General features: G+C 42.3%; 1 protein-coding gene across 1 annotated transcript in view; it reads right to left on the bottom strand.

The window, feature by feature from the left end:
• Positions 1-20,540, bottom strand: part of LOC105495313 (cytochrome P450 2A13) — a 47,765-nt gene that overhangs the window by 25,714 nt on the left and 1,511 nt on the right. Inside the window, exons 2-3 of the mRNA XM_071086886.1 lie at positions 20,257-20,414; positions 9,097-9,260 (exon numbers count right to left, since the gene is read on the bottom strand). The gene's annotated coding sequence lies outside the window, so the exon portion shown is untranslated. The remainder of the gene's footprint in view (positions 1-9,096; positions 9,261-20,256; positions 20,415-20,540) is intronic.

Below are 20,540 nucleotides of genomic sequence, written 5' to 3'. Positions count from 1 at the left end.
TCCTATAATGTGGTCAGTTTTAGAATAAGTGCGATGTGGTGCTGAGAAGAGTGTATATTCTGTTGATTTTGGGTGGAGAATTCTGTAGATGTCTATTAGGTCTGCTTGGTGCAGAGCTGAGTTCAGGTCCTGGATATCCTTGTTAACCTTCTGTCTCATTGATCTGTCTAATATTGACGGTGGGGTGTTAAAGTCTCCCATTATTATTGTGTGGGAGTCTATGTCTCTTTGTAGGTCTCTAAGGACTTGCTTTAAGAATCTGGGTGCTCCTGTATTGGGTGCGTATATATTTAGGATGGTTAGCTCTTCTTATTGAATGGATCCCTTTGCCATTATGTAATGGCCTTCTTTGTCTCTTTTGACCTTTGTTGGTTTAAAGTCTGTTTTCTCAGAGACTAGGATTGCAACTTTGGCCTTTTTTTTTTTTTTTTTTCTTTCCATTTGCTTGGTAGATCTTCCTCCATCTCTTTATTTTGAGCCTATGTGTGTCTCTGCATGTGAGATGGGTCTCCTGAATACAGCACACTGATGGGTCTTGACCCTTTATCCAATTTGCCAGTCTGTGTCTTTTAATTGTGGCATTTAGCCCATTTACATTTAAGGTTAATATTGTTATGTGTGAATTTGATCCTGTCATTGTGATGTTAGCTGGTTATTCTGACCATTACTTGATGCAGTTTCTTCCTAGCATCGATGCTCTTTTCAATTTGGCATGTGTTTGCAGTGGCTGGTACCAGTTGTTCCTTTCCATGTTTAGTGCTTCCTTCAGGAGTTCTTGGAAGGCAGGCTTGGTGGTGACAAAATCTCTCAGCATTTGCTTGTCTGTAAAGGACTTTATTTCTCCTTCACTTATGAAGCTTAGTTTGGCTGGATATGAAATTCTTGGTTGAAAATTCTTTTCTTTAAGAATATTAAATATTGGCCCCCACTCTCTTCTGGCTTTCAGGGTTTCTGCCAAGAGATCCGCTGTTAGTCTGATGGGCTTCGCTTTGTGGGTAACCCAACCTTTCTCTCTGGCTGTCTTTCCTTCATTTCAACCTTGGTGAATCTGACAATTACGTGTCTTTGGGCTGCTCTTCTCAAGGAGTATCTTTATGGTATTCTCTTCATTTCCTGAATTTGAATGTTGGCCTGCCTTGCTTGGTTGGGGAAGTTCTCCTGGATAATATCCCAAACCGTGTTTTCCAACTTGGTTCCATTCTCCCTGTCACTTTCAGGTACACATATCAAATGTAGATTTGGTCTTTTCACATAGTCCCATATTTCTTGGAGACTTTGTTCATTTCTTTTTACTTTGTTTTCTCTAAACTTGTCTGCTCACTTTATTTCATTAATTTGATCTTCAATCACTGATATCTTTTCTTCCACTTGATCGAATTGGCTATTGAAGTTTGTGCATATGTCGTGAAGTTCTCATGCCATCATTTTCAGCTCCATCATGTCATTTAAGGTCTTCTCTACATTGTTTATTCTAATTAGCTATTCATCTCAACAATGGCTGAAGCCCCCACTCCCCACCATCACCTGGCTTTTTTCAAGGTTTTTAGCTTCCTTGAGATGGGTTCAAACATGCTCCTTTAGCTCAGAGAAGTTTGTTGTTACGGATCTTCTGAAGCCTACTTCTGACAACTCATCAAAGACATTCTCTGTCCAGCTTTGTTCTGTTTCTGGTGAGGAGCTATGATCTTTTTGAGGAGAAAAGGCACTCTGGTTTTTAGAATTTTCACCTTTTCTGCTGCGGTTTCTACCCATCTTTGTGGTTTTATCTACCTTTGGTCTTTGATATTGGTGACCTACAGATAGGGTTTTGGGGTGGATGTCCTTTTTGCTGATGTTGATGCTGTTCCTTTCTGTTTGTTAGTTTTCCTTCTAACAGTCAGGTCCCTCAACTGCAGGTCTGTTGGAGTTTGCTGGAGGTCCACTTGTGACCCTGTTTGCCTTGGTATCACCAGCAGAGGTTGCAGAACAGCAAATATTGCTGCCTGATCCTTTCTCTGGAAGCTTCATCCCAGAAGGGCACCCACCTGTATGAGGTTGTCTGTCAGCCCCTACTAGGAGGTGTCTCCCAGTTAGGCTACACAGGGGTCAGGGACCCACTTGGCAAGGCATTCTGTTCATTCTCAGAGCTCAAACACCATCCTTGCTGCTTTATTTACATACTGAAGTCTCAGCAATGGCTGACACCCCCATCCTCCACCAACGCCTTGCTGATTTTTGTATTTTTAGTAGAGGCAGGGTTTCACCATGTTGGACAGGCTGGTCTCAAACTCCTGACGTCAAGGGATCCATCTGTCTTGGCCTCCCAAAGTGCTGGGATTACAGGCATGAGCCACTGTGCCTGGCCTGCCATCTTAAACATTTTCAAGGCTGGGCATGATGACTCATGCCTATAATACCAGCAGTTTGGGAGGCCAAGGTGGGAGAATTGCTTGAGCTCATGAGTTCAAGACCAGCCTGGCCAGCCTAATGAGACCCCATCTCTACAAAAAATAAAAATAAAAAATTACCCAGGTGTAATGACCCACTGTTATAATCCTAGTTACTCCAGAGACTGAGGTAGGAGGATCACTTGAACCCAGGGGCGTTCGAGGCTGCATTATGCTATGACTGTGCCATTGTACTCCAGCCTGGGTGGAAGAGTGGGACATGTCTCTAAAAATTTTTTTATGAGTACGATTCAACAGGGTTAAATATATTTACACTATTGTGCAACAGATCTGTAGATTTTTTTCATTTTACAATGCTCAAATTCTATACAAACTGAACAATTTTTCCTTCCCCTCCACTAGTCCTTGGCAACCATCTTTCTACTTTCTCTTTCTATTATTTTTGACTACTTTACATATGTCATATAAATGGGCTCATATAGTATTTGTCCTTTTGTGATTGGCTTATTATACTTAGCATCATGTCCTTGAGATTCACCCATGTTATAGCATGTGATAGGACTTTTTTTTTTTAACGACATTAATACCTCATTGTATAAATATCTCACGTTTTCTTTATCCATTCATCCATCAATAGACATTTGTGTCACTTCCACATCTTGACTATTGTGAATAACGCTGCAACCAGTCAGTGTGCAAATTCTTCAAGATCATGCTTTGAATTGTTTTGGCTATATTCTCAGAAGTAGGATTTCTGGGCCATATGGCAATGATATTTTTACTTTTGTTTTTTTTTAGACAGACTTTTGTTCTTGTTGCCCTGGCTGTAGTGCAATGATGTAATCTCCGCTCACCACAACCTCTGCCTCCCAGGTTCAAGTGTTTCTCCTGTCTCAGCCTCCCGTGTAGCTGGGATTACAGACATGCACCACCACGCCCAGCTAATTTTGTATTTTTAGTAGAGATGGGGTTTCTCCATGTTGATCAGGATAGTCTCAAACTCCTGACCTCAGGTGATCCACCCATCTCAGCCTCCTAAAGTGCTGGGATTACAGGCGTGAGTCACCTTGCCCAGCCAATATTTTTACTGTTTAAAGAACCTCTATATTGTTTTCTATAGTGGCTGCACCAATTTACATTCCTACCAATAGAGCAAAAAGTTTTGATTTCTTTGCATGCTCACCAACACTTGTTTTCTATGTTTTCTTAATAGTGGCCATCCGAATGGTTTGTGAGATGATGTCATATTGTAGTGATATTGCATTTCTCTAATAATTAATGACATTAAGTTTAATATACTTATTGGCCATTTATATATCTTCTCTGGAGAATTTTCAATTCAAGTCCTTTGCCCATTTTCAAGTCAGGTTATTTATTTTTGGGGGGTTGAGTTGTAGGACTTCTTTATATATGCTGCTATTAACTGATTATCAGGTGTATGATTTGCGCTTATTTTCTTCGATTTCATAGGTTGCCTTTTCTCTGTCTTGATTATTTTCTTTGATGTGCAGCAGTTTTAAAGTTTGAGGTAATCCTATTTGTCTATTTTTGGTGTTATGTTCAAGAAATCATTGCCAAACCCAATGTCTTGAAGCTTTCCCTCTATGTTTTCTTCTAGGAGTTTTATATTTCTAGTTCTTACTTTTAGGTCTTTATGGTTAATTTTTGTATATAGTATATTGTAAGGGTCCAACTTCATTCTTTTGCAGGTGGATATCCAATTTTCTTAACATCATTTGTTAAAGACACTCTCCTTTTCCCCTGTGTTTGGTCTTGCCACCCCTTGTTGAAGGTCATTTGATAATATACATGAGGATTTATTTTGAGGATCTTTATTTTTTTTCTTCCAATTTTGGTGTGTTTAATTTTTATTTTCTAATTTCTCTGGCTAGGACTTCCAGTACTATGTTGAATAGAAGTGGTAAGAGTGGGCATCTTTGCCTTTCTCTTGATCTGAGAAGAAAAGGTTTCACTCTTTCACCCTTAGCGTAATATTACCTGTGGGATTTTCATAAATGACCTTTATTATGCTGGGGAACATTTCTTCTATTCCACTTCATTGAGTGTATTTTTAATCATGAAAATATACTGAGTCTTGTCAATTCCTTTTTCTGCATCAGTTGAGATGATGATGTAGTTTTGTTCTTCATTCTGTTAATGTGGCGTTTCACATTGATTACTTTTTGTTCAATCGTACTTGCATTCTAGATGTAAATTCAACTTGGTCACCATATTATAATTATAATCCTTGTAATGGGCTGTTGAATTTGGTTTGCTAGTATTTTGTTGATAATTTTTGCATCAATATTCATCAGGGATATTGGTCTATATTTTTCTTTTTTGCATCATTGTCTGGCATTGGTATTGGGGTAATTCTGACCTCATAAGAATGAATTCAGAAGTGCCTCCTCCTTGTCAATTCTGAGAAAGAGTTTGAGGAGGCTTGGTGTTAATTCTTCCTTAAATGTTTTGTAGAATTCAGCAGTGAAGCCATCTTGCCCTGAGCTTTCCTTATTGAATGGTTTTTGATTACTATTTCAATATCCTTATTAGTTATAGATCTGTTCAAATTCTTAATTTCAACATAATTCAGTCTTGGTAAATTTTATGTTTCTGTAAATGTTTCTTTTTGTTCTGAGTTATCCAGCTTGTCGGCATAGAATTTTTCATAATACTTCCTTACAATCTGTCTTATTTCTATAATTAATTGTAATGTCTCCTTTTTCAGTTCTAATTTTAATTATTTGTGTCTTCTCTCTTTTTTCTTAATCTAGCTAAGGATTTTTGAATTTTTTTAAAACCCAAAATGTTAGTTTCACTGATGTTTGCTATTGTTTTTCTATTTTCTACTTCATTTAACTCCACTTTAAACTTTATTATTTTCTTTTGCTAACTTTTGATTTAGTTTGTTTTCTTTTTTCTAGTTCCTTGAGTTGTAAAGTAAATTTGTTGATTAGGGATATTTTCTTTACTAATGTCAGTGTTTATCATTGTAAACTTCCCTCTTAGTACAGCTTTCACTGTACCTCCATGGTATGGTATGTTGTGTTTTCATTTTCATTTGTCTCCAGGAATTTCCTAATTCCCGATGTGATTTCTTCTTTGATCTTTTCATTCTTTGGGAAGAAGTTAAATATTCCCACCTATTTGTGGATATTCTTGTCTTCCTTCTGCTATTGATTTCTAGTTTCATTTCATTGTGGTTGAAAAAGGTACTTTGTATTAGTTCAATCTTCTTATATTTGTAAAACTTATTTGTAACACGTGGTTTGTTTTGAAGCACATTCTATGTGCACTTAAGAAGATAATTTATTCTGCTGTTATTGGGTGGAGTTTTCTGTGTATGTCTCTTGGGTCCAATTGATCTATAGTGTTGTTTAAGTCCTCTGTTTCTTTATCCTCTGTCTGGTTATTCAGTCCATAATTGAAAGTGGGGCATTGAAGTCTTTTACGATTTTTTTTTATTGTCTAGACCTCCCTTTAATTTTGTCAATATTTGCTTCATGTATTGGGGAGCTCTAATGTTGAGACCTCTAATATAATTGTTTTGTTGTTGAAATGATGCTTTTATTATTATAAAATGTCCTTCTTTATCATTTATAACAGTTTTTGTCTTAAAATCTATTTCATCTGCTGTAAATATGGCCACCTCTTCTCTCTGTAGGTTCCTGTTTACGTGGAATTTTTTTTTCCATCATTTCACTTTTAACCTATGTGTGTCCTTTAGATCTATAATAAGTTTCTTTCAGACAGCATATAGTTAAATCTTATTTTTATTTCAATCCATTCAACCAATCTGAGTCTCTTTCAGACAGCGTATAGTTAAATCTTATTTTATTTCAATCCATTCAGCCAATCTATGTCTTTAATGCTATTATTATTTGTTTTTTTAAAGAATTCAACTTTTTTTAGACTCAGGGGGTACATGTGCAGGTCTGTTACATGGGTATATTGCATGATGCAGAGGTTTGGGGTATGGATGATCCCATTTAGGTAGTAAGCGTAGTGCCCATTAGGCATTTTTTTCAACCCTTGCTCCCTTGCTTTCTGTCCCTTCAAGTAGTCCCCAGTGTCTGTTGTTCCCATTTTTTGTGTCCATGTGTACCCAACATTTAGCTCTCACTTATAAATGAGAATATGCAGTATTTGGTTTTCTGTGCCTGCATTAATTTGCTTAGATATAATGGACTCCTGCTGCATCCATGTTGCTGCAAAGAACAAGATTTCCTTTTTTAATGGCTGTGTAGTATTCCATGGTGTATGTGTACCACATTTGCTTAATCCAATCCACCACTGATGGGCACCTAGGTAGATTCCACATCCTTGCTATTATGAATGGTGCTGCAATGAACACAAATGCATGTGTCTTTTTGGTGGAAGAATTTGTTTTTTTCTGAATATATACCCAGTAATAAGATTGCTGGGTTGATTCATAGTTCTATTTTTAATTCTTTGAGAAATGTCCAAACCAGAGTGGCTGAACTAATTTACATTTCCATTTCCACACACAGTATATAAACATTATCTTTTCTCTGCAGCCTCACCAACATCTGTGATTTTTTTATTTTCTAATGACAGCCATTCTAAAAACTGTGAGATGGTATTCTCATGGAGGCTTTGAATTGCATTTCTCTGATGATTAGTGATGTTGAGCATTTTTTCATATGTTTGTTGGCCGCTTATATGTCTCCTTTTAAGAAGTGTCTGTTCATGTCCTTTGCCCACTTTTTAGCATATGTGCTGCTGAAGCGAGCACCTTTGCCCACTTTTTAATGAGATTATATATTTTCTGCTGTTAAATTGTTTTAAGTCCTTTGTAGATTCTGGACATTATACCTTTGTTGGATGCATAGTTTGAGAATATTTTCTCCCATTCTGTAGGGTACCTATTTACTCTGTTGATAGTTTCTTTAGCTATGCAGAAGCTCTTTAGTTTAATTAGGTCCCACCTGTCAATTTTTGTTTTTCTTTTAACTACTTTTGAGGACTTGGTCATAAATTCTTTGCTAAAGCTGATATCTAGGAGAGTGCTTCCTTTGTTTTCTCCTAGGATTTTCATAGTTGTAGGTCTTAATTTTAAGTCTTTACTCCATTTTGATTTGTGTGTGTGGTGATAGGTAGGGATCCAGTTTCATTCTTCTGCATATGGACAGCCAGATATCCCAGCACCATTTATTGAATAGGTAGAACTCTCCCCATTGTTTGCCTTGTTGACTTTGTCAAAGATCAGATGGATGTAGGTGTGCAGCTTTATTTCTGGGTTCACTCTTCTGTTCCATTGGACTATGTGTTTTTGTACCAGTACCATGCCATTTTGGTTACTGTAGCCTTGTAGTATAGTTTGAAGTCTGATAGCGTGATGACTGGCTTTGTTCTCTTTGCTTAAAGATTGATTTGGCTATTCAGGCTCTTCTTTGGTTCCCTATGAATTTTAGAATGATTTTTTTCTAATCCTGTGAAAAATGATGTTGGTAGTTTGATGGGAATAGTATTGAATCTATAGATTGCTTTGGCAGTATGGCCATGTGAAAAAAATGTTGATTATTCCAATACATGAACATGCAATGTTTTCCGTTAGTTTCTGTCATCTGCGATTTCTTTTAGCAGTGTTTTGTAGTTCTCCTTGTAGAGCTCTTTCACCTCCTTGGTTTGATGTATTCCTGGGTATTTCATGTTTTGTATTGGCCATTATAACAAAGATTGCATTCTTGATTTTCCTCTCAGCTTAAATGTTACTGGTGTATAGACATGCTATGATTTTCTACATACCAATGTACAATGGTGTATAGAAAATCATAGCATTTCTTATCATTTGACCTAGTGATCCCATTTCTGGGTATATATGCAAAGATTTATAAATCATGCTACTATAAAGACACATGCACACATATGTTTATTGCAGCACTATTCACAATTGCAAAGACTTGGAACCAACACAAATGTCCATCAATGATAGACTGGATTAAGAAATGTGGCACATATACACCATGGAATGCTATGTAGCCATAAGCCATAAAAAAGGATGGGTTCATGTTCTTTGCAGAGACATGGATGAAGCTGGAAATCATCATTCTAAGCAAACTATCAGTTTATGGCTCACCTGTTATCCAACGTGGCAGTAAAGAAAGAGGTTGCCCCACCATTGGGCCCATGGGGATGGTGTTCATTGTGGTGCTGTTAGCTGACTGGGTTGGCCTGACCTGAGGCCCTGGAAAAAGTGGTAATGTGCCAGCAGAGTTGGGATGGACTAGGTAGTTTCCCAGTTCCCAGGCCAGTAGATGGGCCACTGGCCAGAGTGTATCTGTTCTAAGGGGGCTGGACTGGGGTTGGACTGGCCCAGAGTCCAGGTGCTGGCTGTGATGGGGAGGGCAGACTGGTCCATGGGTCATTGGCTGAGCTCTTAGGCAGGGGCAGGTAAAACACTTTGGTGGTGGATGCCTAAGGGAAGACCACAAGCCTGTTGGGGGTACAGTTTTCAGAAGGGCACTGGGCTGCAGCCAAAATGCTCACACAGGGGTAGGATGGGTACACTGAATGCCAGAAGGTGGCAAACCACATTTGTCAGAGAACAGCAGAAGTAGGGAGCTGTGGCATGCACAGTTCTGCTGGAGGTGCACAGAAGTGTCCAGCCTCCTTGTTCTCTCTTAGCCTCAGGGCAGAAGGAATGAGGACAGCTGCTGCCAGCAACTGCACAGGGCCTGTCAGTTACCTTTGGAGTTCCATTCCAGAGGAATGCAAGAGCCATGACCAACCACAGTATCCAGGTAGGGGCAGGGTAGCTGTACTGGGAGCCCAAGGTGGTGAGCCCTGTCTGGTGAGGAGCAGCATGGGTGGGGGATCACACAGTCCACAGTTTTTCCACACCTCAGTATCCTGTTGATACAGAAGGTAGAAAGAAATGATTTAAGCAGATAGTGAGGGCAACAGAGTCCTTGACAGAGCTTCCCTTCTAACACAAAGCAATCCCCAAAATAATTTCTTTTCTAACAAAGAGCAGCCTGAAAAATCCAGCTGCAAAGATAAATAAGTGAGCTGGAAGCTTGTACTGGGGAATGCTGGCAGCTGTACCAATAGAAAAGGGCTAGCTAGGAGCCAGGTATGTTCAACATGGAGGCTCCATCATCCCCCTTTTTTCTCTGTTACCATGTGTACAACACAGGGATGGGCAACATGGTGCAGGCCAGGCAGAGGACCTGCCTGCACAATAAAAGATTAGGGTGGAGGCAGCCAGAAATTTGTGTCCTATGCAAATGGAACACCTAGTCTTAACCAGTTTTTCATGCCCTATGCAAATGGCACATATGGTCCAACAATCTTTCACACCCTATGTAAATCAGACACCACCTCCTCACCAGGCATCTATAAAATCTCCTGCATTTCACTGTGGATCCAGCAACCCATTTCTCTAGGATCCCTCTCTCCAGCAGGGAGCTATTCTCTTTCTTTCACCTATTAAACTTTCACTCTTAACCTCACTCTTTGTGTGTCCCCATCCTTGATTTCCTTCGCTGAGACAGCAAACCTTGAGTATCACCCCAGACAACGTGGTCACTTCACTGTGACACATATCCTGGGGTGTGTGAAGGAGTCTGTCCTCCCTTGGTGGGGCTATGGCACCTGGTGCAGGGCTGCTCCGGATTTAAGGCCCCTGGAGCTCTGTGTGGGCTTGAGCAGTGCCAGAGAATCATTCCTAGGTTTTATTACCTCCTTCACAGGAGAAAGGAGGGAGAAGAGGAGGATGATCTATCTTCCTGCTTCTGCTGTTTTCTCAAAGGCCAAATACTATATTTTGGGATAGTTGTATCCTGAAGCCCATCAAGATCAACCTTTAATACATTTTTTCCTTCCTTCTTTTCTTCCTTCCCTCCCCCTTCTCTTTTCTTTCTTTCTTTTATTTCTTCCTTTCTATCATGTGTTCTTTCATTCTTTCTTTTTTTACTTTTTTTTTTTTTTTTTTTTTTTTTGACAGGGTCTTGCCCTGTCATCCAGGCTGGAATGCAGTAGTGTGATATTGGCTCACTGCAACATCCACCTCCTAGGCTCAAGCAATCCTTCCACCTGATCCTCCCACTTCAGCCTCCCAAAGTGCTGGGATTACAGGCATGAGCCACTGTGCTGGCCTAATACAAGTTTGTTTTTTTTTTTAAATATAAGAAAAAGTCACAGCGAGAGAGATCAGAGACAGAAAAGCAAAACACACACACACAAAAGATGAGGCAATGTGAATATGGAGGCAGAGACTGGAATGATGCAGTTCATAAACCATGGAATGCAAGGATTGCAGGCAATTCCCAAAGACTGGGAGAAAGACACGAAGCGACTTCTCCCTCCAAGCCTTGAGAGGGAGTATGGCCCTGCTGTTACATTCATTTCAGATTTCTGGCCTCCAGAACTGTGGGAGAACAAATTTCTGTTGTTCTGAATGACCCAGTTTGTTGTAATTTGTTATGGAAGCTTTAGGGAAACTAATATGGTTTACTTTACCCAAAAACAAACCATTTAAAACCTGGGTAACAATAAAGATACACAAATACTCGACAGCTCTGCCCTTTGGTTTGCAACCCAACATGGCTTTACTTTTTTGTCTGATGCTGGAATGATGCACACTTTATTAAAATAATTTAAACAATACAGAAAATGTAAAGAAGAAAGTAAAAATTACTCCTATGGTAGATAAATTATTGTTCTGAAATAGTTTTTCCTCCCCTTCCCTCCACATCTCTCCCCATCCCCATGTACAAGTGTACATCCTCACACCTTGATTTTGGGGCATGACCCAGTCTCATGTGAGGTTGGAATTCTTATGCAACCCCTGTCAATTGTGCTAACTCTGACAGGTGTAGGGGTGAGGATGAGCAGTTTCATGATGACTCATCAGCCAATTTAAATACTTTTGAATTCATGGTTTATTGTGAGACTTTCACACACCAACAATCATGCAAATTTTTTTTTTTTTTTAATTTCGATTTTAAGTTCTGGGGTATGTGTGCAGGGTGCACAGGTTTGTTACATAGGTAATGTGTGCCATAATGATTTGCTGCCCCCATTAACCTATCACCTAGGTATTAAGCCCAGCATGCACTAGCTATTTTCCCTAATGCTCTCCTCTCCTCTCACCCCACCCCTGACAGGCTCCAGTGTATGTTGTTCTCCTCCCTGTATCCAGGTGTTCTCATTGTTCAGCTCCCTTATAAGTGAGAACGTGCGGTGTTTGGTTTTCTGTTCCTGCATTAGTTTGCTGAGGATGATGGCTTCCAGCTCCATTCATGTCCCTGTAAAGGATGTGATCTCGTTCCTTTTTATGGCTGTGTGGTATTCCATGGTGTATATGTACCACATTTTCTTTATCCAGTCTATCATTGATGGACATTTGTGTTGTTCCATGTCTTTGCTATTGTGAATAGTGCTGCAATGAACACATGTGTGCATTTCTCTTTGTAATAGAATGATTCATTTTCCTTTGGGTTTATACCTAGTAATGGGATTGCTGGGTCAAATGGTATTTCTGGCTCTAAATCTTTGAGGAATTCTGGTTCTAAATCTTTGTGGAACACCATCTTCTACAATAGTTGAATTAATTTACATTCTCACCAACCATGTAAAATTATTGCTATTTGTCTGCAACCTTGACAGCATCATGCAAATATTTTCAACACACACATGCAGTAGTTGAGGAGACCAGGCTGACTGACAAACCAGGCAGTCAGGTTTTCCCTAGAAAGGCTAAAATGAGAGGGGGCAGTTAGGGGAGGATGTTGCTCTCTCCCAGCAGAGCTTCTGGCTGCTGCCTCCAAGAAAGAAGGGATCTGGCCAGGCACAGTGGCTCATGCCTGTAATCCCAACACTTTGGGAGGCCAAGGTGGGTGGATCACCTGAGGTCAGGAGTTCGCGACCAGCCTGGCCAACATGGTGAACCCCTTTCCCTACTAAAAATACTATGTGTGTGTGTGTGTGTGTGTGTGTGTGTATGTATGTGTGTGTATATATATGTGTATGTGTGTGTATATATATCCTGAGCAGGTGTGGTGGCAGGTGCCTGTAATCCCATCTACTGGGGAGGCTGAGGCAGGAGGATCACTTGAACCCAGGAGACAGAGGTTGCAGTGAGGTGAGATGGTGCCATTGGACTCTAGCCTGGGCGACAACAGTGAAACTCCATCTCAAAAACAAAACAAAAAAAAAGAAAAGAAAAAAGAAAGAAAGGAAAAAGAAAGAAAGAAAGAAAGAAAGAAAGAAAGAAAGAAAGAAAGAAAGAAAGAAAGAAAGAAAGAAAGAAAGAAAGAGAGAGAGAAAGAGAGAGAGATCTCCAGATTCGATGCACTCCCTATCAAAATTCCAATGTCATTTTTACAGAAATAGAAAAAAATCCTTGAATTCAAACAGAACCGTGAAAGACCCTGACTAGCCCAAACAATCTTGAGCAAAAGAACAAAACTGGAGGTATTACACCACCTGATTTCAAAACCTATTATAAAGCAACTGTAATTCAAACATCATGTCCTGAAGGGGAGGCTTCAAAACAGCTGACTGGAGGCACCCGCCCTGCACTCCTCCTCTTCCACAAAGAACAACCTCAACAGCCAGCAGATCACCACATCTAAGAGGGACTAGGATTGAGCAGAGAAGTGACAGCTAACACCTGAGGCATGGAATGAGAGGGAGGGAATTGGCTGGTGGGGGCGAGGAGGGAAGGTGAGAGACTCCTAGAAGCCCATATTGCCACCATGGACTCCCACATTCCTGCTGTGGGAGAGCCCCTTGACACTCTCAGGCCCTGAGACCAGTGTAAAGAACTGCCTGGAGTCCACGCAATGATATTTTTCCAGATAGGGAGCTCATGCTGTTCCCACATGCACTGAGACCCAAGCAGCTGCAGTACGGTGCTGTTGTGAGAGCCCAGCCCCAACTATACCACATCCTGCCATGGGCTTCAACAACCCTGGGGCGGGTTGGGCATGGTGGCTCACACCTGCAATCCCAGGACTTTGGGAGGCTGAGGCGGGCAGATCACCTGAGGTCAGGAGTTCGAAACCAACCTGGCCAACATGGTGAAACCCCATCTCTACTAAAAATACAAAAATGTGCTGGGTACAGTGATGGGCACCTGTAATCCCAGCTACTTGGGAGGCTGATGCAGGAGAATTACTTGAACCTGGGAGGTGGAGATTGCAGTGAGCCGAGATTGCGCCATTGCACTCCAGCCTGAGCAACAAGAGCAAAACTCTGTCTCAAAAACAAACAAACAAAAAACAGCCCTGGGGCGTCAACAGCCCCATCATCTCCAAATCCCTAGAGCCCCACTGACATCCCTCCGTTTGCCTAGAGGACTGTAGCAGGATACAGCAACATGGCTGGGTCCCCAGCACTCTAGCCCATGTAGTGGGCTTACACCCTGAGGGATGGGTGGTGCAGCATACTGGGAAGCTGCCTCAGGGACAAAGGGAGTCAAAGCACATGCTCCCCAGAGCCTGAGAGCTGCCTGTCTGGGGCCACTGCCATGAACCTTGTACCCCCAACAGCAAGGCTGCTGCACAATTGCTCATGTCCTGAGGACAAGCTCTTCCTACCCACCATGCCACTGCCAATGCCACCGACACCACCTGAGCATGCTGCTTGGGCTGTGAGTTGGTACATAGTGTAGGATATAATAAATCCCTCATCAAAGATTTTAGCCTGTAAATTGTTAAGTACAATGAGTTCTGAGATCCTCTCCAAAGGATCAACGTGTCAGTATGTTCAGCTCCCCTGTTCTTTGTTCTTCATTTTAAAGTTTAACTTTCTCATTCTCTTTGTCTCCTTGCCCCTCATTTCAATAAACTACCCTCTCCTAGCCTCTATCACCTATTCCATCCTGAGTCACCCCTCATCACCTGCTCTGACCTGAGTCATCCTGAGTCACCTGTTCTGTAACTGTCCTTCCCACCAAACTACTCACCCCACCACTCCAACTCGTACTCCTGCTCTCTTTAAAATCACCAATCAGAATTAGCTTAGACTGTGCGATCCAACCCTAGCCAGTCAGGGAATGATGCAGCAGTAGGGGTTACCTGCATCAGGAATAAGAACCCCTTCCCCTCCCTTGTTCAGATGTGCTCTTGCCATTGCTCCATCCATGAATCACACCCTTCTGTAGCAGTAAAAATTGCCTTGCTGAGAAAATTAAATTTGTGTTTGAGTGTTATTTCTTTTGCGGCACTGAAAATTTATTTCTAACAATAGCCTACTACACACCTAGGCTATATGGTAGAGCCTATTGCTCCTAGGCTACAAACTTGTACAACATGTTACTGTACTGAATACTGTGGGTAACTATAACACGATGGTAAATATCTGTGTATGTAAACATATCTAAACATGGAAAAGGTACTGTAAAAATATAGCATGAAAGAACAAGTGGCTGGCTCAAGCCTGTAATCCCAGCACTTTGGGAGGCCGAGACGGGTGGATCACGAGGTCAGGAGATCGAGACCATCCTGGTTAACACGGTGAAACCCCATCTCTACTAAAAAATACAAAAAACTAGCCGGGCGAGGTGGCGGGCGCCTGTAGTCCCAGCTACTCAGGAGGCTGAGGCAGGAGAATGGCGTAAACCCGGGAGGTGGAGCTTGCAGTGAGCTGAGATCCGGCCACTGCACCCCAGCCTGGGCGACAGAGCAAGACTCCGTCTCAAAAAAAAAAAAAAAGAACAAGTGGCACCCATGTAGGGCACTCACCATAAATGGAGGTTACAGGACTGGGAGTTACTCTGGGCGAGTCAGTGAGGGATGAATGAATGTGATGGCCTAGGACACTATTGTACACTATTGTAGACTAAATTTATCTTTTTTAATTATTTTAAATAAATTTATTTTTTAAAATATTTTAACAATAAATTAAATTTAGACTGGACACAGTGGCTCATGCCTGTAATCCCAGCACTTTGGCCGAGGTGGGTAGATCACTTAAGCCCAGGAGTTTGAGATCAGCCTGGGCAAAATGGCAAAACTCTGTCTGTAAAAAATACAAAAATTAACTGGGTGTGGTGGCACATGCCTGTGGTCCCAGCTACTCAGGAGGCTGAGGTGGGAGGATTGCTTGAGCCCAGGAGGTCGAGGCTTCGGTGAGTCATGATCTCACCACTGCACTCCAGCCTCAGTGACAGAGCAAGACCCTGTCTCAAAATTAAATAAATGAGTAAATACATTAACTTTAGTTGACTGTAACTGTTTTATTTTATAAGCTTTAAAAATTGTTTAAATTGTTGACTCTTTGGTAATAACACTTAGCTGAAAACACAAACACACTGTACAGCTATACCAAAATATTTTCTGTCTTTATATGCTAATATATATCCTTTATATCCTACAGTTTTTTTTTTCTATTTCTAGGATTATTTATTTGTTTATTTTACTATTTAAGCTTTCTTGTTGAAAACTAAGACATAGGCCAGGCATGGTGTATTCATGTCTGTAATCCCAGCACTTTGGGAAGCTAAGGCAGGAGGATCACTTGAGACCAGGATTTCGAGACCAGCATAGGCAGCCCCATTTCTACAAAAAAAATGAAGATTAAAAAATTAGCCATATGCAGCCGGGTGCAGTGGCTCACACCTGTAATCCCAGCACTCTGGGAGGCCAAGGTGGGTGGATCACGAGGTCAGGAGATAGAGACCATCCTGGCTCACACGGTGAAACCCCGTCTCTACTAAAAAATACAAAAAATTAGCTGGGCATGCTGGCAGGCACCTGTAGTCTAAGCTACTCAGTAGGCTGAGGCAGGAGAATGGTGTGAACCCAGGTGGTGGAGCTTGCAGTGAGCCAAAACCGCACCACTGCACTCCAGCCTGGGCAACAGAGTGAGACTCCGTCTCAAAAAAAAAAAAAAAAAAAAAAAATTAGCCATACACGGTGATATATGCCTGTAGTCCCAGCTACTCGGGAGACTGAGGTGGGAGGATCATTTGAGTCCAGGAGGTCAAGGCTGCAATGAACCAAGGTTGCACCGAACCAAGGTTGCACCACTGTACTTCAGCCTGGGGGACAGAGTGTGGCTGTGTCTCTAAAAATAAAAATAAGAAAACAAAGAAGCAAAAAAAAAAAAAAAAAAATTAAAACATCTCTATCTGGGATTAAGCCACCTCACAAGGCACTTTCCAGGGTCTGCCTTTAGGCTGAAAGCATTAAAAAAAAAAAAACACCCAAAATAGGAAATCTCTTTCATCCAACCCCCTTCAGTATCTACTGGTTTTGTTCACTCTCCAGTAATTTCAGAGAATTGGGTTCTTAAAAATGTTTTATTCAGAGCTAATAGCTGTTATTCACAGGATGCTTGATCTAATAGAAGCTACTCAACAATTACCAGAAAAAACTCTCCAGAACACTTGGACACTGACACTTCACCCTGTTATTTAAAAAGTTGTTCATCTCTGTCATCTACCCAACTTCTTTCCTGCCTCTCTACTCTACGCCCTGACATTCTACTGGTAGGGAAGCACTTTCTGGCCATGGATGTGAGCTGTCCAAACACTCAGAAAGAAAGAATCTTGACTTTCTTCTTTTCTTTGACCTTCTTCACTCTATTTCAGCCAACACTTCCACAGGCCCACCTTCACCCTTGTCATCACTCTGAAATATGAAACACAGACATTTTACTCTCCACCCACAACAGCTAGCTCCCCAACCCCTGCACTGTCTCACTGCCAATGGCCTGAGGGGTATGCCAGCTGACCAGATCTTTGGTTAATCTTCCAAAGAACACAAAAACTATAGAAGTTGAAGTCTCCCTCCTAATAAAAGACTTTTTTCCCCCCTAACATTTTGGAATGTTTTGTTACAGGCTTACAGGGAAGTTTTTCAAGAACCACAGGAGATTAGGGGTAATTTTCTGATGTTTCATAAAGAAAACAGGTGGAACTTGGCAGTCCAGAGTGGTAGTTCACAGCATGGACTTGACAGTCACACAAGGCCATACACCAGCTCTACCCTCATTTGCTGTAGAATCCAAAGCAAAGGACTTCCAATTTTGGAAGCCTTATCCAACTCATTTGCAAAACGAAGATGATAAAACCAACGTCACAGGCTTGCAGTGCAGAGTGTAATTAAGATCATACTCATAAAAAGCTTCACACGGTGTTTTGTTGTCGTTGCTTTGTTTTGTTTTGAAGAGAAATGGGTCTAGGCTAGGGCTATTTTTTAATCCAAACAGACAGGTGTTTGTGAACCAGATGTTCATGTGTACACAACAGGGCCCACGTGCCTGCATACAGACACCAGAATGCATGCACAAAAACATCCACACACGTATATGTAGTCACCCAGTTGTGCATGCATCCACACAAATGTGAACATGCAGCCATGTATCAGGTTGGACAAAGAAATGTACATCATAGATACCCCCCCCAAGGGATAAAACCCAAAGCATGCACTCAGACTACATGCACAGACAGACAGAGACTGGCAAACATTCAGGAAGAGTGGCATGGACATACATGCACCTCATCAGGCACTCACACAAACGTGCATGTGCAGACATAAGTTGGAATGGATGCCCACTTATCCAGCACAAACACACATCCCACAAAGCCTGGTGCATGCATAAATTCATCTATCAACGGGGACATGCTGAAACATATATGCATACAGAAACCTCAAGCATGCACCCAGAGTGACACACACACAGACAGGCATATAAATAAGGATAAACATGGCAGAGGCATCTAGGAGAAACCACTGGACAAAATGACGCAAACTTGCAAAGTTGCAGGAGCACACAGGGTGTTTGAGGGGAAGGTTGACTTGCAGGGAAGGAGAAAGAGAAAGACAGAAAGACAAGACCAGAGAAAAAGGGAGAGAGACAGGTGGGCGAAGTCCTGGCCAGGGCTCCAGGCCCATCCAGAGTAATCTGAGGGCCTAACACTGGCCTTTCTTCCTGCGAATATTACTTAACTCAGTGCCATGCTCTAGGAGGCAGCCTAAGGTCAATTTCCTATTCACAGCTTCATGGGGTAAGGCTTGCCTATGCTAAGGAAGGGATGGGGAGAGAGGTTCCCAAAAGACTCTGTCTCCCTTCCCCCTTCTCAAAGGAAAAGCTTTGGGAACATTAGACCAGAGAATTGCAAAAGCCAGGAGGGGGCTTGGAGAACATCTCATCCATTCTGTTCATCCTTAATAAGAACAGCCAATATTCATTGCACACTTACATGTAACTCGCCTGCATTGACCCATATACTTCTCACCTAAACAGCTGAAGAGCTAGGAGCTGTTTTTGGCTCCATAAGGTTCAGAGAGATGAAGTCAGTTCTTCAAGGTCACACAACAAAGAAGGGATAAGTTTTGGATTCCAATCCATGCCTTAACCTTGTTCTTAACCACTGTACCATCCATCCAGAAAGGGAAACACAGGCCCAACAATGGAAAGGGATTTTCCTGGGTTCGCCACTAACTCACTCTGAAAGCCTGTACCCAAGTCGCCACCACTGGGACAAGTCCCTCCCACGTAATTTCAGATACCATTCTCTTACTCCACGCTCCAGAGTAATCAACAGGGCCAAAATTGCCAGACCTCTATGTCTCCAAATACTAGAGTTCTCCCAACCTGACTTCCCACGCCCTCCCTGGCCAGGTCATGGCAGCCTGTCTGAACACTCAGTGCCCTTCCTAGTGCCAACCTCATTGAGAAACAAACTCCCCACATTTCTACCTCTCTCCTTTTTAAGCAATGAGGGAGAAGAGGAAGGACCCAGGCTTGTGGCCAGCCTGAGTGCAGGTTGGTGACCAGGATTAAAGGGATTGATGTCTGTCCCGCTGGTGCTAATCCTCCTTCCCACCTCTTCCCCCACAAAATCAATCAACGGCTTCCCTCTCTCTGCTTTGTTCTCTGCTCTTTGATCCCTCCACATAGGTCTCAGAGCTCAACAGCTAATTTGAGCCAGTTAGAGCCAGTCCTGGGAGTGTCAACCTCACCTACCGCCACTTGTCCAAAGTTGGTGACCCAGAGGAGAGGTGCAACCCTGGAAGGACCAACCATCAGAGCCTGTCCTGCGGCCATCTGGGGCCCCTCTCAGGATCTGGCTGAGGCTTATCTCAGACCCATATAGGACCAATCTCAGCACCTGCCTAATGCTCATGTCAGAGCCCACTGGAACCAACCTCAGACCCTATATGGTACCACTCTTATGGCCTCCTGAAGCAGGACATTCTTATGCCCTCAATGACACCTAAGACAACACACAGAGCCCTCTTGGCACCAAACATGACTTTAATATTCTCCTGGTGTCAAGCTCAGTGCCAACTTGTTTCCCATCCTCGTGTACACCTGGGGGCAGTCCCAAAGCCAGCCCGATGCCTCCCCTCCCTGGCCGTACCTGATGCAGATATCAGAACCCGCCAGGGTCATCCCTGTGTCCACTGCTGATACCAGTCTCGGCACCCACCTCCTGCTAAGCCTGGCCCGCACTTGACTCCCAGGGTGATCTAGGCCAGTCACTGAAGGGGAACGAGGAGAGAGTTCATATCCCCACTCCCTCACTTACCCCCTGTGTGACCTCACTCAACTGGATTTATGGAGTCTAGATCTGCTAATGTTCAAAATGAGGATGATGATGAACCAACTTCATTGTTACAGATTCGACCAGGTCATACACACCTAGACTTGCTCTTCCCATATGCAACCATGCTCACCAAAGGGTAACTGTCCTGTTTACTAAGGAAAAATTTCCCTGAGGGAAGGACAAGAGGCTACTCATCCTTCTCCACTCCTACCCACCCCAGGCTCTGCCTCTGTGCCTAACACTGGAGTTTACCCCAATCTCTTCTGTGATTGTTCCCTCTGCCTGCTAATAGTAGTAGCCCCTGACAAAGCAGGAATCACCCTTAAAGGAGACTTAACTCACCTTCAAATATGATCCTCTCTTTCTAAATAGTTCCTTTCCACTGGCGGGAAAACGAAATCCAGAAAGGGGAACTAAGGATGCAGAGCAGGAGAGACGGGAGTTCAGGGCCACTCACGTATGTCCCCTGCCCACTGTCTGTTTTCTGTCCTCCATAGACCCTTATATAAAATGAGAAACATAAATAACAATAATAATATTAATAGGGATGATACAATCAATCTAGTGGGTTTCCCTAAGGATCTTGTTGGAAACCAGTGGAGGTCTTTGTAAATTCCAACCCTTGG

Source organism: Macaca nemestrina, chromosome 20, assembly GCF_043159975.1.
Source record: "Macaca nemestrina isolate mMacNem1 chromosome 20, mMacNem.hap1, whole genome shotgun sequence".
In the NCBI taxonomy this organism is placed as follows: domain Eukaryota; kingdom Metazoa; phylum Chordata; class Mammalia; order Primates; family Cercopithecidae; genus Macaca; species Macaca nemestrina.
Note: the sequence above shows the minus strand (reverse complement) of the source record. Positions and strands in the feature narration are given on the sequence as shown.